Genomic DNA, 27,402 nt, shown 5'->3' on the forward strand with positions numbered 1-27,402 from the left:
TTGCTTAATATCTTTCTCCTTCATCAGACTGTGAGGTCTATATTGGGAATCACATTCGTGTTTTTCACAGCTGTATCCCCAGTGTTTAGCACAATGCTTGACCTAGAGAAAATTTTTAATATTAGGTATGTGATAAGTTGCAATACTACTTTTATATGATTTTATGTTCTGAATTTTTTCAATTGAGCTGGTTTTATAAATACTCTAGTAAGTTATCCCATTTACTATCCACAAAAGATACATAATATTACATTAAATAAATATGATAAAATGTACTTATTTCCCCATTTTCTTGTTACCCGTTTTTGCTGTTATAACTTTGTTATAATAGAGCTGTTTCTTTTTTTTTTAATATCTCCTTGAGGAAAACTTACAGAGGTGAGACTCATAGGATCACAGCTTCTGAATATTTTTTTCTGCATTAGATCAAGATCACCAATTTTTCTTTGAAAGTATAACAAATTACAGTACCCCCCCAAATGGCTCATCTCAGATAAACTGGTCATACTTTTTAAATGCTTATCAAAGAAAATATGCCTACTCTATGTGAACTGCAGGTCCTGCCACAAATCTGTCCATGTGGGTCATACTAATTGTATGAATTGCAACTGTATCAACACTAGTGAAGTTTAATTTCTTTTAAGTCCTAGGAGCATTGCCCGTTATGCTTTATGTGTGATAAAATTATAATGGCACTGGAATATCTGTTGGGAAGATATATTTATCATAAATATGGCATCATATGTCTAATCTAGATCAAAGTTTTTAATTGTGTCTGCTATCAATTAAAAGTAACGAAATGACTTGTTCTTTTCCTTTCTTTTTTTTTTTTTTTTTGGCATGGTCTTGCTTTGTCACCTAGGCTAGAGTGCAGTGGTGTGATCGTGGCTCACCACAGCCTCAACCTCCCAGGCTCATGCAAACCTCCAACCTCAGTCTCCTAAGTATCTGGGACTACAGGCACACACCACCATGAGTAGCAAATTTTAAAAAAATTTTTTTGTAGAGATGAGGTCTCATTATGTTGCCAGGCTGGTCTCCTGGACTCAAGTAATCCTGCTGGGCTGGATTACTGCTGGGCTCAAGTAATCCTGCTTCCTTGGCCTCCCAAAATGCTGAGATTACAGGCATGAGCCATTATGCCCAGCCATGACTTGTTCTTTTAACTTGTAAGTTGCAGCCAGAAACTTACTGTCTTTACTCAATGAGGCATTATAAAACTTGAATTATAAAAACTAAATATTTTTCAAAAAGGTTTCTTTATAAAGAAAAGATGCCAGAAACTGGAAAAGCTTTCCCAAAATACCTTTTTTAAAGAAATAAACGAATATATTAACTCTTAGGTGGGAATAGACATGAGACAAAAAGTAGGCAAAGAGGGTAATCCTTTGAGAGTCCACAGCATGCTTAAAGCCAGAGGTCAAGGCCCTGGCAAACAAAAGATTTATTCTACTTCCAGAAAGAGGGGGTAGGTTGATTTTGGCCAGGTCTGGTTGGGGAGTGTTGTGGTGAGGTGAATGCGGATCTGGTCCAGGCCAGTAGCTCCTGGAAAACCAGGACAGTTCCATGCCCACAGTGCATGGGGGCTCTTCTGGGATGGATATAACATGCATGATTCCTGGGTTCCTGTATCAAACAGGTTAAAGTCCACCCCCGGGGCTGAACTCAATTTTCTAGAGCTATTTACTACACTAATTGAGCTCTTTTCTCTCCTCTCTCTCTTCTTTCCTTCCTTTCAATAAATAAGTAAGTTTTTGTTTGTTGTTTTTCTGGGACTGCCCTGCTAGACACTGTAGAAGATATAAAGAAGGTTCCAGCAAGGCCTCAAGCAGGACAGATTAGACCCATGAATAGATACTCGTACAGTGTAAGCAAACCATGGTAAGAACCAAGGGGAAAATATACAGGTAAATGAGTGGGAGATGCCTCCAGCTGACTCCATCAGTGAAGATTTCCACAGAGGAGGCATTTCAGGCAGCTCCAAAAAAGACAGGGGAGGATTTAGCTACACAGAGAAGGGCCTGGAAATGGGAGTAAGAAAGGGCATCAAGGGCAAAGAAAATTGATTTCACCTTTGAATTTTTTTTCTCCAGTCTTTCTGGCTGGGTATCCTAGTGAGGCCAGTGCTTCTTAAACTTTAATGTGTAAATGAATTACCTGGAGATCTTGTTAAAGTGCATATTCTGACCTACCAGGTCTGGGCTAGGCGGGAGAGTCTGCATTTCTAACAAGCTTCCAGGATGATGCTGAAGCTGCCAGTCCAAGAAGTGCACTTTGAATAACAACATTCCAGGCCTTATGTTTCTAAGATGGGGCAGTTGCAGTGGGAAATTACAAGGCCATGCATCTGGCTGTGCAGGTCCATGGGGCCTGGAAAGTTTCTGAGGACAGAGCAGCAGTGCTTCTCTCACTGTCAGTCTTTTGACAGGGGTCAGGGACCATAATAAACAGAAGAGAAGGAGCTGCCCTGCATTTGTAATACAGAAGACCTCTCCATCTCACATTGCGGGTGGATTGCATCGTTCCATCATCTCCAAACCAACAGCACAGAAACTCTGTGTGGTCACTGACTCACTGTGTCCCAGCAGAATAAGAGATTCTTTGTTAGCTCAAAGTCTAGCAGTTTTTCTGGCTCTTAGTGGAGACAGAGTAATTTTAACTCAAAAATAGGTCTTTCAAAAATATTGCTGAAATAAAGGAAGCAGTAATCAGGATGGTTCAGTCCACCAAACTCCAAACTTAACACAACAAACCATATCTGCATTAAGATAGAGGCCTTGCTGCTGCAGAGGGTGGTTCAAACAGCCTTTGTATATTTTTATTTTTCTGCTGGATATTATTCTCTAAGACTTCTAATTCAAGCAATTCTAGAAATAAGGGAACAAGAGCCATATGTAACTGTTTATGACCAAAATTCAGAACTAGTCACATCTTGAATCATAACTTCATAAACATAAATAATGAAATCTCTAAACTATTAGTCTACCCTTTTTGAACTTTATTTGGAAATATAGTAATAGGTGGAAACACTTGGACATCTGGACAAGAGAAGGTAGAAAGTTTTTTAAAAGCACTTTCTATGTATATCACATTTTCTGTGTGTGAAAAAAGAAATGCTATATTCCATCTGTAGAGTAAAATAGGATTGCCTGTGGCAAAGGCAAGGCTTCTAAGAAACAGCTCAGACTGAAAATTCAAAACACACTCTGGGTTTCCCCCTTCCATTTTTCTTGAAGTTACCAATACGAGTGGTCATGGGATGAAAGTAACAATATTTATTCAGCATTTGCTGTGGGCCAGATACTGTGCTAAGCATATTACATATGTGCTCCCTTTTAATCCTCCAATTACAACTATAAATAGATCTTAATATGCCTATTTTAGAGATAAGACAGCTGACAGAAAAGTTGTAGAAGATCATAAAGCAAGATCATAAAGCAAGGAGTTGGAACAGAATTTCAAACCCACATTTGTCCAATATAAAATCCATACACTTTCTACCACGGCATGGTGCCTCCTAATACCAGATTTCTTGGTGTCTCTTGCTGAGGACAGTTTGCTTCTTGAGGCAGCTGTCCTTATTAGATGTTGAGTTACGTAGAAAAGTCTGTGGGGTTGGCGACAGGTCAAACTTAAAGACCCTTAAGATTCCTTCCAACCTTTACAACATCTTCCCACCATAGTGCCTTTGTCCATGATATTTTCTCTGCCTGAAATTCTCCCTTTGCTTTTTCATTTTTTTTGCCTGTTTAACTACTTCAGATTTATCCTTCAGAACTTAGTTTAATAATTATTTCTTCAAAACAGTCTTCTTTTCCTTTGTTCTGTTTACTCTTTCTACTACACACTTTTTTTTTTTTTTTTTTTTGACAGAGTGTCACTCTATCACCCAGAATGGAGTACAGTGGCACGATCTCAGCTCACTGCAACCTCCGCCTCCCAGGTTCAAGCGATTCACCTGCCTCAGCCTCCCTAGTAGCTGGTATTACAAGCATGTGCCACCACGCCCAGCTAATTTTTGTATTTTTAGTAGAGATGGGGTTTTACCACGTTGCTCAGGCTGGTCTCGAATTCCTGACCTCAGGTGATCCACCCACCCTGGCCTCTCAAAGTGCTGGGATTATAGGCACGAACCACTGTGCCCAACCTCTACTACACACTTTTAAAAGTGCAATGTATCTTTTGATTGTGTAACTTATCACAGATGCAATTTTACATTTATGTGTGTGTTCTAAATATCAGATTCCTTATCTCTAAAATGAACTATTTGTCTCCTGTCCCCGATGACTCAACTGAATGATAACAAGTTGTAACTGTTATTTGTTGATTGGCTCTTGCCTCTGTGCTAGGTGTTTGGTGAGGTAATTAAAGATCCTTAAGACTTGTTCCCGGCACTCAAGGAACTAATAATCTGATTGAAAGGGGGTCGCTAAGAAATATAAAATGATTACAGAGCAACCAAGTTCAGGATGTAACCACATCTTTTGCAAGAAAAAAATTGCTTTATTTTGTTTTTTCCAAGGAACTATCTCTCCTTCTAATCTATGTCTCATTTATAAACACTGGCATAGGAAAGCTGATGCAGTTTCGGTAATGAAGTAATACAATTAGAAAAGTGGAAAGAAGCTTGGAGAACAATGGAAAACCAATAAAGGTGAGAAGAAAGAAATGAGAACCACAGTTTGCCATGTCTCTCAGAAATGTTCCATCTTATAGTGAATGATAGTGGGCCAAAGCTCACCAAATTTGATATCGGTAGTCAATATTTATCTTGACTCTTAAAAGCAGAGCAGAGGAGGAACTATATGTTTAGTAACTTAGAGATAAAATGTTGACCGTGTCAACTCAGTCAAAAAAGAAGGTGGACTCCAGTTATAGACAGCTAGAACCCTTAAAGGATGAAACTACAGACCAAGGCTAATTGTATAGGAAACAGAATAGGGTCCCAAATATAAGCTCCATAAGCCCATCTGAATTTCAAAGGTCTCCCAGATCCCATCATACCAATGTTACCAGAAGTGACACATTTCATTCACAATTTACAAATGGCACATACGTGCAGTAGGCGCAGACCTCTCCCTAGTCTGGAGGTGCTCAGTGCTACTGGCAAGACAGCCATTGTGAAAGTCAAAATGAAATCCTAAACTTTAAAATAATCCATATTTTTATATTAAAAGGGTGAGAAGAAATTACAAAATGTAGAAAAATGAGGAACTGAACCAAATATTCCTGCTCCTCAATATATTGTTTCTGCCCCTCACTCGCAGGATTCTTTCTCTAGTCATTTTTCAAACTCCAAAATTTTCTTACGGAAATGTTCATTTGAGTCTATAAGATACTCTTAAAATTGCATATGTCTTTAGAAGGGCTGATAGTCTTGCACACGAGTGTGAATTAATTTAATCAAGTTATTTTACTTAGTTCCAACTTGCAGCATACTAAATGAATGCTGATTGTTAAGAATAGAGAGCAAAGACAAGCTGATTGAGATAGAAAAAGGCCAGACAGAATGAGGAAAATAGGTGCATGAAAAAGGATTTCAGGAGAATATTGGAGAAGTAAGGTGCAAAAAGAGCAGAAAGGAAAATAATTATTATTTTCACCTATCTCAAGGCCCAGAAAGGCTGGTGCTATACCCCTCAAGAGAGGAAGAGAAATTTCTTTCTTTCTCTTGACCTTGTTGAACAGAATAGGCCCAGCTCCTAGGACCAGATGCGAATCTGGTACCATTACAAACTCCAAACATTAAATAGGTTTTTTGGAACTAGCTTAGTGACACAGCTCTTACAGGAAAATGTGATATTCTAAAAAACTTAAAGGAAGTCCTCTTACAGCTCTAGAACAAGGACTAACTTTGAGGAATATAATCAAGATGGAACATTCGAAATTTCCAATATTTTAGAAACTATGACTAATAAAAATGGCAGTTTCATATGGTTCAACCCAAAAGTTAATAAGCTGATGACTCCCTAAATGTCTTATCTGAAATTACATCATCAGAATGAAGAATCTGAAAAGCTACTTGCTATACCATGTAGCAGAAAAAGAAGTTTAAATATAGACTTTACTAGTCTTGAAGACATACTGTGATTGATGATGCATAAGAGATGCTGTTCCAAATAGTCACATTATAATGCCCAATTCCCGATCAAGCCCTCTGTGTCCATGTCAATTTATTCCATTTGTTATTTAGACAGCACTTCCTTCAACAGCCGTAGGGAACTAAGACATCTATATCCATGGGTGTTTTAGGTTGAGGTTGACAGTGGGCATTATGGGTTTCAGGGCAACTTTAGGTGAACTCAGATTTTCCTTGTATCACTTAATGTGATTAACATTCACACGGAGGGTTTTGCCACGTGATCTGGCATCCTTACAACCATGAGTTTACTTATGACACAGGGAAGATCGCGTTTAGGTTTTCCTTTTCTTTATCAGAATAGCAATTTAAAAGCCTCTAACTTAACATCTAGATGAACCGTAAGGTCTTTTTCAGTTCCATCATGTCATGATCAGATTTTATGGAAAATAAAATGACTATGCTTGCTCTCACATGCATAGGGTATTTCTATAACTATATGGAAGAAACAGGCAACATTAGTCTTTCTTGAGGAGGGAAACTTGCTTTTTCCTGTACTGAGCTTTTGTGCGCTGAACTCTTTTTAAATACCATGTATTATTTGCTAACAACGATTAAAAATACAATTTAAAATGTCAGCAAAGTATTTTACTTGTTAAAGTACAGAACCCCTCCCTGTATAAATGTTTAGTTCCTGTTCTTCTTGTTCTTCTTTATGACCTTACCATTATTGTGATTTAAAAAAAATTATAACAATTCCTAGGCACTGTGGGAGGTGAAACAGAGATGCAGAAGATTTTGATGATGGAAATTGCTATTTATTTTGCAAATATTTGTAACTCCTTGTTATGTGACACATCCAGGGCTAGGTACTTCCTCCTTTACATGACTTCTGGAAGGCTTCTTGTGTAAACATTCAAGCTTTTTTTTTTCTCTTTGAGAGGTCTGCATGCTTAAAATGCTTCCCATAGATAAGCAGCGGTTTGTTCTCCATGAATGCAGCAACAGATTAGGCTACCTGCAGGGAGAATCATCTCCCACACTAAGGTAGGTCCCAGGTGTTTGAGGCAGACACTACCATGATGAACAGTACATGAGTTAGAGACCACTTTGTACAGAGGGGGAGAGTCCTCTTGACTAGATCTGCAATATTGAGAACAAAAAGATGCAAGTGAAGATAAAAAGGGAAGGTAGCAGAGGGGGGAGATGACTGGCAATAGAAGCTAGTACAGTAATATCTTACTTCACAGAATTATTGAGTTACCCAAAAGTTGATTCCAAAGTTTTGTAAATATCATCCCAACACATTAGAAAGGCTTGCTAAATTAAAGAAGCTTGCTACTTAGAACAACTTTTGTCAAGCAAAAAGGTCCTTATTTCAATTCAGATTTTACACAGATGACGTGTAGATAAGAACTCTCAACATTTTCAAAGCCCTTAGACATATATTTCTTTGGATTCTCACATAAACGCCATGAGAATTGTTTTCCATTCCACAGATGAGGAAAGTGCAGCTTAGAGGTTGAGCCACTTGCCCATGGAAGCCTGATGGGGAAATGGCTGAGGTTTAGATCAGGATCCCGGTGCTCTACTCGTTGGCACTAAGGTAGCCCCACGACATGTCTCTACAGAGATAGGCAGAGCACAATAAACTTACTTTATTGGACAATTTTATCTGATTTTCATAAAACTGGAGCTGCCAAATGGGGATACCTAGGGTATCAGAAAACTGATACCCTGTCCATCTTCCCAGAGTTCAGTTTGGATTGTCTCTTCCCCCAGTATCTCTGCTATCTCCACATAGTCTACAGATAAAGTGCAGGAGCCACAGACTGGCAGTCAGGACTTCTGCCTGAGGCCCCATCTACAGCTCAAACCCTCCTTCCCATTTCACTATGCTAATGCTTACCCCTTGCACTCCAACCAAGCAGGTCTGTGTACCCACCATCTAACACCCCAACAGGGCCAGGCTAGGGTGAGGTGAGTCACAGCATTGAAAGGTTCACCAAAGCACTCAATAATCAAGGTTAATATTTTAACGGAATATTTCAAAAAATCAAAATTAACATCAAAAAATGCATGATGAAAAATATCAAAATTTTAAATAAAGACAGGGTCAGTTTAGGGTTTTTTCCTATTGCTTCAGGCTCAAAAGTGCCTTCCGGGACACTGTTACCGGCCCTGCAGTGCCTCCCCACTCAGATACTTTTACTAATGATGTTTCCCAAAAGTTAGTTCTTACAACCGCTTTCTACATTAGTAACCTCTTTCTTTTTGAACGCTCCAGCATTTAAGTGTAGCACTGTACTGTCAGGAAAACCCATTTCCCCTAGTAACTAGTAGTACTTTGAAGATATTCTGAATCATCTTGGATCCTTTCCAGCACTTTCCCAAATCACAGTGAGCACTCAGCACCACTTCGCTAAAAGAATGCAGAATCACAATGCTCAAATCACTGTATGGGGGGTTCAGCAGGGAGGGGACGCAGATATGTTTTGTTTAGTGCAGGGTGTTTTGAGAAAATTGAATTAATCAAGATTTTTAAAATCAGGATATTGTACATCAATATACTCCATTTCTGGAAAAATCAGAAAATCTAGCAACACTAGGTCTAATTCTTGCCCGATAGCAACGGACACTGAGAGCAGAAAAGCTGCCCTGCCTTCGGAGCTCTCTCCAGTTCGCCTCCTCCCAGTTACAGTGCCTGTCAGGCCCCATTAGCTCTTTGAGTTTGCTACCCTAAGAATAAAGAAAAGAGCGCACAGGATAAAAATCCATCGGCTGGGTCTATTCGTTTTTTCCTGGAGAGAAAAAAAATGTTTCCTGGTTGTCCTTTCGAATACAGTCTCACAGAGAAGCTCACAGAAGCAGCCCTCCTTTCTAGCCCACAAACTTCCCACAAGCTATGAAAGTCGCACCGGCTCTTGCGCCCAGACCAGTCTCTCCTGGGTCTTTGGCCCTGGGACCCCGTCCCTACATTGGCCCTTCACTTCCTCCGCCACCTCCGCGCTCCCTAGCCTGCGGCAGGTCCCGGCCCCCAGCTGCTGCTCTTTGCCCCGGGCCAGGGCGCTCGGGCTCGCCCACGGCGGCACTGAGCATGCTCAGAGGCGGCAGCGGGGGCAGGTTTGCTTCGCAGGCGCTCGCACTCGGCGGCGGGCGGGCGCGCGGCTGCAGCTGGAGCTCCAGCGCCCGGAGTTGGAGTTGCCGGGAGTTTCCCCCCCACCCCTCCCTTTTCGCGCGCGGCAGCAGGAGCCGGCGCGGGAGCCGCGAGCGGCGGCTAACCAGCACCCGGGCCGGCTAAGCCTTGTCCGGAGCCCGGAGCCCCGCGCGGGGCAGCCCCCCGGGGAGGAGCCTCGAGCGCTGGGACGCGTGCCGCGCACTGGCACGGCTGGGGCGCGAGCCAGGCTGCACGGTAGGACCGGGGCGAGGGGAACCGCGCGGTCAGGGAGGAGGCCAAGCGAGGGAGATGCGGTTGCAGCCGCCAGGGCTGTTGGGGCACCTGGCGCTCCGTCCGAGGCGGGTGACTGTGAGGCCGGGGGAATAGACAGGCGCCCAGAGAGATTCTTCCAAGTTGGCGGGTGGCGGGAGAGGGGGCCGCGCGCCCCGGCGCAGCTGCTTTGTGCGCGCAGAGAGGGACTCATGTGCCTGGTTCTCTCCAACCCTGGGACCCGTTTTGCGGGCAGTACTGGGCACGCCACGGAATGGAGTGATTTCCTCCGAGAAAGTTGAGGATGGAGCCTTTCTTTCCGCACTGTCCCCGCGATGGGATGGGCCCCGAGAATGCCGCCCCGAGATTCCCAGTGTGGGGGAACTCGGGGTCGCTGCGCCCCTAGATTCAGCGCAGAAATCTGCGAATCACTCCGATCTTCGCGAACTCTGGCATCTTCTAGGAAAATCATTACTGCCAAAATTGAGGCGAGCTTTTCTGGCGGGCACGGCACCCTGCCCTCAGGGCGCTGGCACTGGGCGATGCCCCCTTTCCGATCTCAGACTCGGTCAAGGGCGCCAGGTTCCGAATTCGCGCTTGCGGTGCACGTCGGCATCGAGCCTTGCCAACACCGCTGGGCAACATGACTGGAGTAGGTGGGTGGCTCGATTTTCCCTCCAGCCTTTCCTCAGGTTTATAACACCCCGCCACCTCACCACCCCACCCGGTTCATCTTCGCAGAGGACAGGACCTGCAGGTAGAGAATTTGGAAAGACATATTGTTCCATAGGAGAAAGTCCCCGATGTGTATCTGCCTTTGATTCTGGCCCGAGGATTTCATAACGAACCCTCTCCCCTTCCTATTACGCTGCCCTAGGGACTGGTTGGGAGAGGATAGGGTCGGTGGGTCCGCAGGGACTTCCACCTCATTCCACCCTCTCCTAAGACTGCAGTCCGGGCGACCCCAGGACCCTGGAACTGGCATTGTGCGAATTGTAAGGGTGTGGAGGATGCCGACGAATTTTTCCTGGCTCCACTTTTTTCACTTCTTGTTTTGAGTTTTGGGGTTTTGCCTGCACACTAGTCAGAGCCGCGCTGTCATAACCCTGGGGGTGGAGGAGCTTCAGCCGAGGCTGTGAGCCGCTGTTCGCCTCAGAGGCTGCTAGTGGGAATCGGTCCAGAAATGATTATGCAGGCTAGAAATATGCCTCTCTTTTTCTTCTTTTTTGGCTGAACACCTTGGCTGTTGGGTTTGTGTGTTAAGTTCTTAAAGGGACACCCTCACACTGCTCAAGTGCCAGGATTTAGGGGCTCACCATTTCTGCTGCCCGTTTTTCTCTTTGCTTTTTCTTTGAGTGTAGTCTGCTTTGGGGCAGATTTGTAGACATGCGAATCACATAATGTGGATACACTACACCGTTCTAGATTCAGACAGACTTGAGGTCAAGTTTCAGCTTTACAGCTGATGACAGTGCTGATGGACAAATGATTAGCCACTCTGAACTTCAGTTTTCTCTTCTGTCAAATGGAGATAATCGTGGCCTTACCTCCCTCCATTGCAGGGTTGTTGTAAACTCAGATGAGATAATGGAAATGAAAAGTGCTAAGAAAACTTTAAAGCACCATTCTGGTCTTAGATATTGTCTCTGTGCTCTTTACTCAGTTGTTTTGAATGAGCTAATTCTTAATTATAACAAGACATCTAAGTCTTCTCTTTATCCACTCATTTCCAAGTGGTTTAGTTGCTTGGGCCTTTGGAAACATCTGTTTACCCTTTTTCTTTCTCTATTTTCAAATCCATCTCTTTTGATTTTAAGATTTGGAGCTTCAGTTCTCATATTTATCTGAGAAAGGCAGCATGATGTGGATTAGGAGATGACTGGGGTGGCATTATCAACATTCATGGTCCTGGGCCCCAGAATTGGCATGGTTAGAAAGAAAGGCCTTAGTTTGAAACTCAAGGCTGATGAAGAAGTCAGCAGATCCTGGGATGGAGCTCTGACTTGACCTCTAATAGTGACCTTGAACTAAGGACTCAACTCCTAATCTGTGAAATAAGTCTATGAAGATTAAAAGCCAATATCAATTGAAGGCAAGAACAGGTGAGATTATCACTCAGTTAAATAGGATTCACACAGGCTCCTGAGCCACTGCAGGTGCAGCATCTTCCCTAATCTTAGGGCAATGGTTCTCACACTTGAAGATAATCATCTGGAGGGCTTGTTAAACCACAGGTTGTTGGGCTATACTGCCAGAGTCTCTGATTCTCTAGGTCTAGGGTGGAGGCCCAAGAATTTGCATTTCTGTCTAGTTCCAGATGATGCTAATGCTGCTGCAGACCATGCCTATAGAATCACTAACTTATGGGGTGGGAGATAGTAAGAGAGATGAAGTTTGTTGTGAAATGCCATTATTTTCCTAGCTCATATACAGAGACAAGGTTTCTTTGGGGGTATGTTGGGAAGTCTCCTTAGGCATTTTATATTCCAATGCCTGTGCCACTTACCATTATCTAGGTTTAATAATTCTGATTGCTCTTTAAATGGATGAATTTTACAAAGAGGTAGGATTCCCCCTTCTTTTCATACTGTAAAATAGGTAGTCTCAGATTTTAGATCACCCTTGGGTACTGCAAGATTGGTGACCTTTATAATTTATAAAATCCAAAATCTACCCTATTTCCTTTTTTGAATAAACCTCAGACATTTGTGGAAAGGAGGTTATGTACAGTTCTGACAGCTTGAACCTTAAGGTTGGAGGACAGAATAGATCACCTAGGGAACAAGTTTAAGAAGAATTTGCAGTGGTGTCTTTTCTGAATGGACAGCTTACCCAGGCCCTTGAGGGAGCATGAAGTACACCCCACAACAAATGTCCCACGGTGGTTAGACCTGGCAAAGGCCTTTCATTCCTTCTGGAGAATGGTGGTGGCACTGGCAGTGGCTGAGACCCTCTCTCGGTCTCTCAGAGGGTAGAGGGCTGGCTTTCAGGGGCAGCTGATCAGTATTAGTGTGGTGTCCTGTGTAACCTAGCTTGTAATCAAGCACTATTGGGACTTAACGCAGTCTTAAGCTCTTTTCCTTTTCCCCCACGCCATAGTCCTGTGCTGAGAGCTCACCATGACTTCCTATGACCTAGACTGTGGCCTTGAATTTTGACTGCTTTGCATCAGAGAGGCTGTGGGAACCTGCTTGAGTCAGAAAGGTTCCTGCAATAACATCCTAAGGAAGAAATAAAGTTTACGTAATGTAGCGCCCAAATGAACTAGGTATAAGAGGAGGTCAGTCAGCGCTTTAACTAGTTCTTGTATTGCTATGCCAAATGGGATCCCAGCTCACTGTCAGGCTTTATCTCAGCTGTCCATTTGCGCTTTGTTTTAGTTTTAAAATGATTAGCACTAGAGAAACCTATCAGTAAATCAGAAACCTTTAAAAAACTCAAGTGTACACTTAGTGTTTTAGTAGATAAAACTTCAAGGCCCAAACCTGTCTTCCTGACAGCAATCAGCACTTGGTGAAGACACAGCCTTCTGGTTGTCATTCTTAAGATTCATTAGCTAATTTAAATGGTTTTTCCCACTTAGTAGGGAACATTTCTATTTTAAAATTCCTTCCCATAACGTGATGTTTATATTTTGGGTGTTACCCATGCTTTTTGCTGCTGGGATTTTTTCCAGTGTGAGGGCAGCCTCTTATCACCATTGTTCACTTTTCTCAGTACGTGATATCTTTGCTCCCTTTAATAAGTCTGTTGTGAGACAGTCATTATGACACTTTATTTCTTTTTGGTCATTAGGACTGTTATTACCGAGTCACAGAGAGTCAGGGCCCATTCCTAGAACATTATTCTCAATGTTCCTAGAGGGTGCTTTTAAACTAAAACACTAGTTATACTGCACTAGCTCATTTCTAAGATACATTCTTTTTCTGACTTCAGAAGTCCAGATGGATCTTAAAAATTAAGAACACATTTAGGCCAGGCACAGTGGCTCACGCCTGTAATCCCAGCACTTTGGGAGGCCAAGGCAGGTGGATCATCTGAGGTCAGGAGTTCAAGAGGTCAGGAGTTCAAGAGCCTGACCAACATGGTGAAACCCCGTCTCTACTAAAAATACAAAAACAAATTAGCTGGATGTGGTGGCGGGCACCTGTAATCCCAGCTACTTGGGAGACTGAGGCAAGAGAATTGCTTGAATCTGGGAGACGGAGGTTGCATTTAGCTGAGGTTGCACTGTTGTACTCCAGCCTGGGCAACAAGAGTGAATCTCCTTCTCAAAAAAAAAATATATATATATATAAACTCATTTAATGTACAGTTTTTTTCTCTTCTTCTGTAACCTGGTATGTTAGTGTAGTGCCTATTAATTGATGGCATCCTCAAACAAAGCAAATTTAGTTCCTTATTCTGATAGAAAATATGGTTTCTACTCAATGCTGTCCAGCTGATAGAATTGCTGAGCAGTTAGCTCAGCAGTTCCGAGAATGTGTTGGTAAAATGCTGTTGGGGTGGGTGTTAAATCGGTGTACTCTTATAAAGGACAAATCCATTTGGGAAGCACTGCCTATTATTTTTTTCCTCTTGTAGAGATTCTCAACATGGGCATCATTATATCAAAGACTATGAGAAGTACTATAGTTAACTATATCAACAACAAAAACTTGGTTACATTTATTCAAGTCAGCGTTTCCCAGAATACAGAATGTTTCTGAGGTTATATATGTATCTTTCAGGACTCCATTACTGAATTATCACAAACCACAATTTTAATATGTGGTTTAATATTGACATTCATTAAGTATGGCTATTAATTAATGAACTCTGTAAGTGGTTACTTATTTTTTATTTCAGAGTAGAGAAGAACATTTTAAGCTGTGGTCACTAAGAAAGTCTCCACCAAGGGGCTGGACTGCGATAATATAAATAGTGGGTAGCACTCTTCTAGGGATAAGGGACATTTTAGGTTGGAGGGATAATGAAGCAGGAGTAAAGACTTGCATTTGTGCCTGCATATAAATAATTTTCAGAGCATACAAGAAAATGGATTGTGCCCAGCACAGTGTGAGATTTACTGAATCTGCGGTGGTGGTCAAAGAACCTACTAAGGCCAGGCTTGGTGGCTCATGCCTGTAATGCCAGCAGGTCAAGGCTGCAGTGAGCCCTGATCATGCCACTGCACTCCAGCCTGGGCAACAGAGTAATATCCTGTCCCCAGCAAAACAAAACAAAAAGTTTTTTGATTCTGTAAATTCATTGAAATAGCAGACGAGTTATAGAGAGGACTGGACAGCTAGTTGCAGGAGTGGAGACGCAACACTCAGGATGAAAGCAGGCAGGGGTGCCTGGAACTGAAGTGGGGCATGGAAGTGTTCCCGTGCCATTAGTCATTAGGGGGATGCAAATCAAAACCACAGTGAGATGCCACTTCACACCCACCAGGATGGCCAGGTGGAGAATGTGGAGAAATTGGAACCCTCCTATATCAGATTACTAGTGAATATGTAAAATGGAACAGCCACTTGGGAAAAGGGGTTGGCAGTTCCTCAAAATGTTAAACATTGGCTACCTAATGACCAGTTCCCCTGCAAGATAGATGCACAAGAGAACTGAAAACATGTTCATGAAAATATGAATATTAATAACAGCCTTATTCCTTTTTTTTTTTTTTTTTTTTGAGACAGAGTCTCGTTCTATCTCCCAGGCTGGAGTGCAGTGGCATAATTTCTCCTCACTGCAGGCTCGACCTCCCAGGCTCAAGCGATCCTCCCACCTTGGCTTCTCTAGTAGCTGGGACTACAGGCATATGCCACCACCTCCGGTTAATTTTCTTATTTTTTGTAGAGACAGAGTTTTACCGTGTTGCCCAGGCTGATCTCGAACTCCTGGGCTCAAGCAATCCACCTGCTTTGACCTCTGGGATTACAGGCATGAGGCACTGCGCCTGGCCAGCAGTCTTATTCTTAATCATAGACTGATGAATGGATAAAGAAAATGTGGTACATCCATGCAAGGAAAACTATTCAAACATAGAAAGGAACAAAATGTTGATTCATACTACAACATTGATGGACCTTGAAAACATGCTATGTGAAAGAAACCAGATACAGATAACCATATATTGCATGATTCCATTATGAAGTGTACGGAATAGGAAAATCCACAGTGACAGAAGTAAATTAGTGGTTGCCAGGGGTTGGAAGAGGGAGAAATGGGGCGAGACTGTTGATGGGTCTGAGGTTTCTTTTTGGGATGATGAAAATCTTCAGGAATTAGATAGGGTGATGATGGCACAATTTTGCGAATACACTGAAAACTACTGAGTTGCACACTTTAAAAGGTGAATTTTATGGTGTATGAATTATTAAATTTTTAAAAATAGGAAGAAGATGGTTGGATCCGAAGGAGAGTTTAAAAAAAAAACAAAACAAAACAAAAGGTGAGACAACTCCAGAAATAGGGTTTCAGTTTCAGGTTAAATTTTCTGCTATTGGGAAAAAATACCTGGATTATTCCTTTCTCCTTGTTTGTCTTTGGCTTTCTAGAATGCTCTTGTTACTCTCTCATTCGAAAGTTTACTACCTGAATTAAAAGGGTTTTGTTCCAAGTTGCTCCTGAGTCAGTGGGATCGTTTTCATGGCAAGTGCCTTGCCATCTTCATATCTGAGTGTGTTCTAGATTTTCCTCCAGAGACAAATTCCATATTCAGGCTTCCTTGTTGTGATCCACCAGAGGGCATGCTGACTCTGCAGTTTCAGTTTAGCTTCCCCCTGGAGATCTGACTGTGATAGACATTTTAGTGTCATCATCTAATTTGTTTGTAGAACTCTGTCAAGACTGCCTTCTCCCTCTTTAAAAAAAAAAAAAAAAAAAAAAAAAAAAAAAATCTCTGTGTTCAAAGAGGGTTCATGTGGTGCTCAGCATTACATGAACATCAACGTATTTGGGTCCAGGAGGCATTGTACTAAATGAGGTTTAACACCACTGGAGCTGACACAGTTGCCCCTGGGGTAGACATTCTTCTCTCTTTATCAGTGTGGTGCCACAGTGCCTCTTGAGAGTTTGTTAGAATGCTGATTCTGATTCAGTAGGTCTGGGACGGGGCCTGAGATTCTGCACTTGTAACAAGCTCTCACTGATGCAGATGCTGCTGTTGAGTGGATCATACTTTGAGTAGAAGCTGATACAGTATAGAGAAGATGGCTTCAGAATGGGACAGGGCTGAGTGAGAAGCATAGCTCCACCATTAACATGTGTGGGACCTTGGGCAAGTTAATTAACATCTGCACCACAGTTTCTTATCTGTACGATCAGAGTAAGACTGAGCAGGTAGAAATATGCCTAGCATCATGTGCCTGAAATGCTAAATGTTCTCGACCTTCTCCTGCCCACAAAGGTTAAGAATTCTATGGTGAGGAGTAAGGAACAAAATACATGACTGTGATTCTCCCACCTGGAGCCTGTGCCCCTTGCCCCCACCAGCCTCTGCTTCCTCTTTTGCTTTTGGGACTGGCACTAATCCCTGCTGGCTTGCCTTCTTACGGGATTGGCATGAGGACATTATGAGCTGTACGATGAAGCACCTCTGTAAAGTATATGCTGTTACCCTACAGTGCTGACTTGGGAAATTACATCCTCATAGTTTACCCAAGGTGAGTTGGTGGCTTGTTAAATGTGTTCTGTTTCTGTTTCCTTTATCATCATTTGAAGTAGAAGGAAACAGGAGATTGTGTTTACATTTCAACTAAGTTGATGGATCCTCTTAACTTTCTTCTGGGAAACAATACATACAAATCATTTTTAAGAATTAAACTAACAAAGCCACAAGTGCTATAAATCAAACTAGTTTCCAGTCTCCACAGCCTGATGTTTGCTGGTTTCCTAAGGGTAGTAATTGTACCCTTTGAGACCCTGTTCCACCTCTTGTTTGATGCTTTCATGGCTTGTCAGGTTTGAGTCTTTAAGGCCTGATGACTTTGAAGAAAATGAGATTGTTTACTTTGTTACAATGCCAGGGCAGAGCATTTGAACTGATGTTGCATTGACATCAGGTAATCAAAGATATTTGGATTGAAGCCTAATACACTAGGCTTCACTGGGACTCACTGGCCTTCCAGAAGGTAGAGGTGGCCGTATCATTTGGAAGTGAGAATTATCTGATTCCTCTGGCAGGTGAATATGTGTGCTGCAGACTAGTCACCTTCCATAACCGCTATCTGATAACTAAGCTTGGTTAGATAGGTCATGTATCAGTGAGCTGTTTTTTGTTTGTAGACTGCCTAGAAATATGTTGACTTGTACAGTCTAAGCTGAAAGCCAGTAGTAACTAGTGATTGAGAAGTTAATATTATTCTTGAAAAATTTAATCTACCCTGTCATTAAATAGCAATAAGGAAGCAGTCCTGCTGCTGAGAAGGAGCAGGGAATATGAAGCTGGGTGTTCCTGAAGCAAGTCGTTTTAAGATTAAATACTTATGCACTATAACAATACGTATTTTTATTTTTATTTGTATTATTTGAGATGGAGTTTTGCTCTTGTTGCCTAGGCTGGAGTGGAGTGGCATGATCCCAGGCTCACTCTGCCTCCTGGGTTCAAGAGATTCTTCTGCCTCAGACTCCTGAGTAGCTGGGATTGCAGGTGTCCACCACCACTGCCTGGCTGATTTTTTGTATTTTTAGTAGAGACTGGATTTCACCATGTTGGCCAGGCTGGCCTCGAACTCCTGACCTCAGGTGATCCACGCACCTTGGCCTCCCAGAGTGCTGGGATTGCAGGTGTGAGCCACCGTCCCTGGCCTTTTTTCTTTTTCTTTTTTTCTTTTTTCTTTCTTTCTTTCTTTCTTTCTTTTTTTTTTTTTTTTTTTTTTGAGATGAATCTCGCTCTGTCCCCCAGGCTGGAGAGCAGTGGCACAATCTCAGCTCACTGCAACTTCTGCTCCCGGGATCGAGCAATTCTCCTGCCTTAGCCTCCTGAGTAGCTGGGACTACAGGTGCACGCAACCACGCCTGGCTAATTTTTGTATTTTTAGTAGAGATGGGGTTTCACCATGTTGGCCAGGCTGGTCTCGAACTCTTGACCTGAGGTGATCCACCCGCCTCGGCCTCCCAAAGTGCTGGGGTTACAGGCATGAGCCACCATGCCTGGCCCCCTTTTTTCTTTTTAAACTGTTTACCTCGAATATAGGAAGTTGGCACTTATATAAGGAGCTCAAAGCTAATAAAGTAGACATTTTTGTCAATTTCACTACTGAGAAATGAGACTTCAGATCCTTTTATGACATTGCCAACCACATACTTGCCGGTCTATCTAATCGCTGATTTTAAAAATGGAACAGGAATCTTGAACTCAGACATCGTCTTTAGGGACAGCCTTTGCTCTCAATCCTCACTAGACTGTGAACTCTTTCAAAAACAAGGATCTTCATTTTTGTATTCCAGAGGATACAAACTATGCATGTCTGTCATACGGTAGAGAATCAGTAAACATATGTTGAGCTGCTTTTCTTCTGTGATTCCCCTTCACTATCTAGTCTATTAATTTTTGTTTCTTTATCAGGGAGAAACCAACGCCATGACTTAAAAATAATAAATTTTTATTTAACACTACCTATACATTATCATATGCTAACATAATACACAGTTCTAAGCACTTTACAAATGTCAGTTCCTTTAATCCTACAACACACTCTCAAAGGTAGGTACTGTTACTTATCCCTATTTTACACTTGAAAAGACTGAAGTAGAGAAAGGTGAAGTGACTTCTGTCTAAGGTCCTGCAGTACTATGTAACAGCCTCAGTAGACTTTAGCTCTCAAATATTACCCTCTTTTCCTGAGTTGCAGAGAAATGAGATCAGACATGCCTTTCCATCTTCAATTCTAACCACCTCCCTTGTCCTCTGTCTCCTTTCTGACCACCCCCAAGTTCCAGAAGAATATAACATGAGTTTGAAAAATAAAGTTACAGGTGTAAGACATGGCTCATTCATATGGCCCCAGGCTGGGAGTGAGGCCATTCACACAGAAGCCATTTAGGATGACCTGTATGAGCTTTGCAAGGCTGTGACTTCTAGCCCTAGGCCTCTGAGTTTGTCAGGTCACCATATGCCCCAGGTCGTGCCTCTAAACCTTTATGTACATGTGATCACCTGGGTATCCTGTTAAGATGCAGATTCTGATTCACTGGGTCTGGGGTGGGTCCTGGGATTCTACATTTCTGACAGCATTCCAAGAAATGAAGAGGGCTAATCCTTGGACCAAGGCTGTAGAGGAGCCGAGTCTGTATGGGTCCAACCCTAGTATTCCAAGCAACTTCTTGCTTGAATAAGGCCTAATTCCTAACCTGGGACCCAGAGAGAGACATAAGATATCCAGAGAGATATGCACCAAGAAACTGCAATTTATACAAAGGCAGAAAGCAGCAGAAGACAGAATGAGAGAGAAACTGAGTAAAAGAAACGTATGCCTCCAAAATGAAGACTGTGCCTCTTTTCCACATGTGAGCTGAAAAGCTCTCCACTTTCGACGTAAAAGCTTGCTATAGAGCAGCCCTGGTAATAGAACTACAAGAAGTATAATAACTTCCTGTTTGAGTTGAAATGAAAATTCATAAAGAATCTATGCTACTAACCCCCTAATTTATACAAAAGAATACCTAATACAAAAGAATACTTTTGTATTCTTTTACGTTGTATTTTGTATTTTATGTTGGACTTCTTTTTAAAACTTTTGTATTTATTTTTAATTGAAAAATAATTGTGTATATTTATTGTTGTACAACATGACGTTTTGATATATGTATTTGTTGTAGAATGTCTAAATCAAGCTAGTTAACATATGTATTACCTCCCATACTCATCATTTATTTGTGGTGAGAACATTTAAAATCTACTCTGTTAGCAGTTTTTAAGTATACAATACACTATTGTCAACTATAATCATGGTGTTGTACAGTAGGTCTAAATGTATTCACTTCTCCTACCTAACTGAAAATTCGTATCTTTTGACCAACATCTCCCTGGTCCCTCCATCTCCTCCCCTGGTAACTACCATTATTATTAATTATTATTATTTTTAAACTTTTAGGTTCGAGGGTACACATATAGGTTTTTTATATAGATAAACACAAGTCATGGAACTATGTTGTACAGATTATTTTGTTGTCCAGATGCTAAGCCTAGTGCCCAATAGTTATTTTTTCTGCTCTTCCTCCTCCTACCTTCTGCCCTCAAGTTGGCCCAATGTCTGTGGTTCCTTCTTTGTAACAACCATTCTAATCTCTGCTTCTAAGGGTTCCTATGTCTGACTTCTTTCCCTTGATTTTGTGAGATTCATCCACATTGTGTATGCAGCAGTAGTTTATTTATTTTCATTCTTGGATAGTATTCCTTTGTGTGAACATAAATTGCTGATGGCAGATGTTTGAATTGTTTCCAGTTTTCGAGTATTATGAATAATGTTCTTGTGAACATTTATGTGTATGTCTTTTGATGAACATGGGTTTGCTTTTCTGATTGTGGGTGTGTGTCTACAACTGCTAATTTCTAAGATGTGAATATGTTCAGCTTTAGTGAGTACAGACAGTTCTCCAGTGTGGCTCTTCACACTCCTATCAGGTAAGAATAAGAGTTCCATCGTTCCACATTCTTGCCAACACTTAGTTTGATAAGTCATTTTCATTTTAGCCATTCGGATGTTTGTATGGGGGTCTATCATTATGATTTTAGCTTATCTTTCTCTTATCACTATTTGAAGTTTCGTATCTTTCTGTGCCTCTCGTTTATGTTTCAGCTGTGTATGTGAGTGTGCATGTGTGTGTTGGTATTTTTAAAAACACAATGAAAGTTCCACAGAACATTTGTAAAAAGTCTTGAAATCTATAGTCATGGAGGTTTACCAGTCACTGATACCTGATTTTATCCTCAAATGTTTCTGAGGAAGGAGGACGTGAAGTGGTATATAGAGGTATAAAACCCTTTAGCAAGGAAACTTGCTGAAGAGTTGGAGCCAGAGTAGATGGCCCAGGGCAGTTGTAAAGTTAGAGACCACTTGAAAACTTAAAACCATTTAATCTCCAGATGAGTTTGCCTTTTGTAGAAGTCCCTCTGGAAGATAGTAAACCATCTTAAAAAGTATTGCTGAAAACATTTTTTGGAATTGCTCTAAGCATATATACTTTTGGATACTTTGGGTGCTTTTAAAATGTCCTTTGAGCATGTACAGTGATTTGGAGAAGTAGCAAGACTTCTCAGAGTCCAGTCCCACTGAAAGGAAGGACTGATGCCGTGGGTGACAAACAAACGAAAAACCCTAAGCGTTATTTATAAGACTTGCCTGTAAAGGAATATGCAACTTCCTTTCTTGAGTGAAGACTGAAGACATTAGCAGGCAGGAAGAAGGTGCCACTTGAATGATGTCTTTTAATCTGTTTTGAGTATTCTTATTATACAGATGAAAAGTCAGGTTTAGAGAGCAAAAGAGAACATGATTGAAAAGTCAAACCTTACTGTCTTGCCTTTTCCTTTCCCTACCCTGCCTTTCCTCTGACAAGTGTTGGAGGAATTAACACAACTCTGTTGCATCCAGAAAAACATGTGCTGATAGTGAAGTTCTGGTTTCCACTCCTGTCCTATTTCAGAGTCCCAGGAGCTCTCCGGGCCTCTGTCAAATGGGATTCTGTGGAGACAGGAGTCCTAGGTGGCCTGTGTCAGGTGTCAGGACACTCCTGTTTCCCAAACCTGGTTCCTGCAGTCCTGCTGTTCTTGGGAACTCTTGAGGGCCTTTCAGGGTCCTGCCACATTCTGCCAGGACTGTCTTACCTGTAGGCCTTGCTGTGTCTGCTCCTTTTTCTTCCTGACTGGCAAATAGCTACCCAGAAAATACTTTCAAGACATGCTGATGAATAATGTCACTGTTGGAAATTATATTCCTTGTAAAAAACACGTCTTTTTCTGGGTGGATACTTACATAAAATCTGACCAGTAGAAGAAGGGTATAGCTGATTCCTTTTTTTTTTTTTTTTTTTTTTTGAAGTGGAGTCTTGCTCTGTTGCCCAGGCTGGAGTGCTGTTGTGTGATCTTGGCTCACTGCAAGCTCCACCTCCTGGGTTCACGCCATTCTCTTGCCTCAGCCTCCTGAGTAGCTGGGACTACAGGTGCCTGCTACCACACCCAGCTGATTTTTTTTTGTATTTTTTAGTAGAGACGGGGTTTCACCATTTTAGCCAGGATGGTCTTGATCTCCTGACCTCACGATCTGCCCGCCTCGGCCTCTCAAAGTGTTGGGATTACAGGCGTGAGCCACTGTGCCTGACCAGCTGATTTCTTTAATGTTCATTTATTCCTGAACTTAAAAGAAAGTCTCCTATTCGTTTTCCCCAAGCCCCAGTGGGTTAATGTTCTTTGATGTGCAGTAAAGACTTTCAGAAATTTTTTCTGAAAAGAATGCCCTGGGCAGGTAGCTTTCAGATGGACAGTGGGGCATTTGGCCTCCCCAAGGGCCCAGAAGAAAGACACATGTGCTTGACCATCCCAGAAACCTGTTCTCAGCCTTTCTGGATCATGGACCCCACCACACTAGCCCTCTTGCACTGACACTGGGAATGTTGTCTACAAGCTGGGGATGTAGAAAGCTGCAATCCACAACCTGTATGTGTATATGTGTGTGTGTGTGTGTGTGTGTGTGTGTGTGTATTTTTTTTTTTTTTAGATGGAGTCTCGCTCTGTCACCCAGGCTGGAGTGCAGTGGCGCAATCTCAGCTCACTGTAACCTCCACCTCCTGGGTTCAAGTGTTCTCCCACCTCAGCCTCCTGAGTAGCAGGGATTATAGGTACACACCACCACGCCCAGCTACTTTTTGTATTTTTGTATTTTCAGTAGAGACGGGGTTTCACCATGTTGTCTGGGTTGGTCTCGAACTCCTGACCTCAGGTGATATGCCCACCTCAGCCTCCCAAAATGCTGGGGAGGCTGAGGTGGCTGTTTTTCTAGCTCAAAGTAGTAGCAGAAAAACCTCTGTGTTTCTCCTGAGACTACATAGTAGAATGCTTTCTTCATTTGGTAGTTTATTTATTTTTAACACCTGTAATCCTGCATAGTCTTGGTTTTTACTGCAGAGTACTTGGTCATGTGTAACCAGATAGCTTAATTTCCTATACGGATTATAATTTTATTTTGTTCATTTTCACATAGTTTTCCCTAGATAAAATGAGGTAGCTGAGAAAAAAAATTCTGAGGACATTTTAATGAAAACTTCCTCTGGTAAGATACTCATTTTTATGCCACATTTAATTCCTATAAAGAATTCCAGGTGTTACCAAGAAGCAGTTGAACACAGTGGCTGTGAATATCTGGCCATCTAAACTCATTTTCTTATCAGATTATATTAGCCTATACATGTGTGTAGGTTGTTCATGTCAGATCTGGACTTGGCTGGTGGACATTTGAACTTACTTCCTGCCAAAAGAAAGAAACGTATAAATGGTGCTTTGTACTTTGAATTTCATGGTGTGCTGAGTAAACACAAAATATACATTGTGACAGGAGGAGTAAAGGACCGCCCACATCCTTATTTTTTGAGTGGGTGTAGCTAATGATTAGTTCCTGGATACGTAACTAGGATGTAGGTCAGGTCCCATTGTCATCTGCAGTAAACACTGCCTCCCTGTAGACGGCTGTGTTATCTCACAGGTACAACTGTCTAAAGTTCTTTTTATGAGAACTTTTTTTTTTTTGAGACGGAGTCTCACTCTTGTCACCCAGGCTGGAGTGCAGTGGTGTGATCTCGGCTCACTGCAAACTCCGCCTCCCGGGTTCAAGTGATTCTCCTGCCTCAGCCTCCTGAGTAGCTGGGATTACAGGTGCACGCTCCCAGGCACAGCTAATTTTTGTATTTGTAGTAGAGATGGGGTTTCTCTACTATGTTGTAGAGAACATGTTGGCCAGGCAGGTCTCAAACTCCTGACTTCAGGTGATCTGCCCGCCTTGGCCTCCCAAAGTGCTAGGATTACAGGTGTGAGCCACCACACCCGGCCAAGAGGTTTTCTAAGAAGTTTTTAATAAGCTTCTTGGTTTAGGAATAAGCAGCTCACTTCAGTGAATACCTGAGGCTTCCTCTATGTGATATTGATTAAAATATTAATTAATAGCTGTACATATGTAGTGTGCTGGGCACTGTGCTAAGGACATTTTGTGGATTCTTTCAAGTCTCTTAAGTAGGTGCTGTTACTAGCCCTATTTTCAGTCAGAAACCAAGGCTCAGAGAAGTTGTCCTTTGGTCCCAGGGTCACACATCCCATCCATGTGACTCCCAAGTTCAGGCTCTTGACCACCACTCTATGCTGTACTGAGGCAGTGCGTGACTAGAGGGTATGGTCACAATCTGGGGCCATTCTTGAGAAACTGGATTTCAAAAGAAAGAAGATCAGACGTTTATTAATAAGACTCTGCATTTTAAATACGCTCAGCTTAGGTGAGGGATGGGGAAATTGTAGTAAATTTTGAGAAGAAACTGGGTTTTGAAGGAGAGAAATGCCATTGACGTTTAAAGGAGGGGAAAGATGCTCAGCTTTGTGTAAGGATGATGACCTACATCGTGGAAAGGCTTCCACAGAGGGATATGGTTCTTGTCTGGGGGTGTTAGGGGGCAAGGTTACCTGGAACAACTATTTCAGTAGGTTCAGTTGGTTTTTCTTTCAATAAGTGTTTGGGTATTATTACCGATACCTCCTTCCCCTGCCTTTATCAAAAGCAAACATACAGGGCCAAGCTTCTTTGCAACACTCTACTTCTTTCCTTGTCATTTCATGTCCAGGCTTAAAACAGGAGAAAGGACAGACAAAGATATTATAGTTTCTCTCCCCTTCCTCACATAGATGCTGTATCATAGTGCTATTTTGGGGTGAAAAGACCCCAGGAAATTCCTGGCTTAAAATCCTGCAGGGCCATATACCGACATTATCTCAGGCACCTTTTTCATTTTCTTTTGTATTAAACTTAGATCTTTGTCTTTTCATTCAAAGAGTCTACTGTGTGTAACCGATTTTCATGGTTAGCAAAATCAGACAAGGTTTCTGCTTTTATAGAGTTTTTTTTTTTTAAGAAGCTAAACTAATTGCATAAAATGTTACATGACAACTGTTCTAAGTGCTCCAGGGGGGTACATGTTTGAGGGAATTTGGCCTAGTCAAATAAATTAGGGCAGTTTCCTAAGGAAGTGATGATGAGCTGAGATCTGAAGGATGAGTAGAGTTAAAGAGGGAGGGGGAGGGCTGGGCGCAGTGGCTCAGGCCTGTAATCCCAACACTTTGGGAGGCCAAGGCGGGCAGATCACGAGGTCAGGAGATCGAGACCATCCTGACTAACATGGTGAAACCCTGTCTCTACTAAAAAAAAATTACAAAAAATTAGCTGGGCGTGGTGGCGGGTGCCTGTAGTCCCAGCTACTTGGGAGGCTGAGGCAGGAGAATGGCATGAACCCAGGAGGCGGAGCTTGCAGGGAACCAAGATCGCACCACTGCACTGCAGCCTGGACGACAGAGCGAGACTCCATCTCAAAAAAAAAAAAAAAAAAAGAGGGAGGGAGATGGCATTTTGGAGGTGATGGAATGTGCAAAGGCCCTGAGGTAGAAAAGACCTTGGTATGAGCAAAGGGCAGAAGGCCCCTATGGCTGGAAGTGGAGGATAATGGGTGTGAGACAGTATTTTCTCAAGAGTCACCTGTGTTCCTAACATGAATTTGAAGTGATTAGGTTGACAAGATTCATGTTTGCTACAGTAAAGGAAATGGATGAATTGATTGTAGAAGTCCAAGAGAAGATATAGTGGACCAGTTTAGAAGTTTTTCCAGTAGTTTAGGAAGAAATGATGGTAGTCTGACCAGAGTGGTAAAGATGGAGCAAACTGGGTGGAGGTATGGAGAAATAGAAAGAAGTGATGTGACTGGATGTGGTGATGGGTTGGAAGTACAGGGTGAGAAACAGGGGGATGCCAGAATTGGCTCTTCAGTCTCTAGCTTGCATGACTGTGTGATGGTTGTGTCATTGCATGGACAGTCTTGCCTCCCTAGGTAGACTATAGTCAAGGTCTTTTTCCAATTGAAGTTTGAATCCTCACAGTATTACTTGTAATAGCCACTCAGTACCTTTGTTTGATGGATTAGACTAGGAGTAGTTTCTTTAGAAAAGTGGTATATGTGCTTGATGGGAAACAGCAGTCAGTGTACCAGTGAGTGTGGCTGGGGCAAGAGAAAAGATCCTTAGTTGTAATAGAACCTCCAATGCATTTCATCGGCTAGAGATGTGCCTTCAATTTTCAGGAGGCACTCACAAGTTATTTTGAACTTGTCAGCACTTAGAAGTGTGTCTTTTTCCCTTTATGCTACACTCGACCCTTCTGATCCTCCTTTTATCCATCTGTATGATGAGCCTAGTAACACTAACCTTCTGGGGTGTCTGTGAGGGTTATGTATTTAATAACTTTGTGAAATGTGGAGGATTTTACATTAATCGAGGGACTCAGTGAATCTGTGCTTATGTTCTCCTGTTGTCCTCCCCACCACTAGTGGGAGCTGCTGCTCAGAGGGCACAGGCCCTGTCGTGACAGTTGGCTCTTGGTAGGTGAGCCTTCCCCCAGGGTGAGTGCTGGTGCTTAGGTCAATGTCTGTGTTTCTTTTTTCCTACTCGATCCTTCCATAAAGTGACTGAGTCAGTGGATGAGTTTTTGGTTAATGTGACTGAGGACTGGGGGAGAGACGAGTGAAAGATAGGTTAGGTCTAGTTTCTTTTTATTTGAGATTGTTTTACATTTCAGGTCTTGGGGTGCTCAAGGCAAGTCACAATCCCAGGGCTGAGTGTGGGCTGAGGACAAATGATATCTTGATCTTGATCCTCTGCCTTGAGCAATGT

At 42.2% G+C, this 27,402-nt stretch overlaps 1 protein-coding gene across 1 annotated transcript in view; it reads left to right on the forward strand.

The window, feature by feature from the left end:
- The first annotated feature begins 9,274 nt into the window (after positions 1 to 9,274).
- The window catches only part of STXBP6 (syntaxin binding protein 6), a 251,812-nt gene continuing 233,684 nt past the window's right edge, over positions 9,275 to 27,402 (forward strand). The window contains exon 1 of the mRNA XM_009211329.2: positions 9,275 to 9,491. The gene's annotated coding sequence lies outside the window, so the exon portion shown is untranslated. The remainder of the gene's footprint in view (positions 9,492 to 27,402) is intronic.

The sequence above is a fragment of the Papio anubis genome, chromosome 7 (genome assembly GCF_008728515.1).
Source record: "Papio anubis isolate 15944 chromosome 7, Panubis1.0, whole genome shotgun sequence".
NCBI lineage: Eukaryota > Metazoa > Chordata > Mammalia > Primates > Cercopithecidae > Papio > Papio anubis.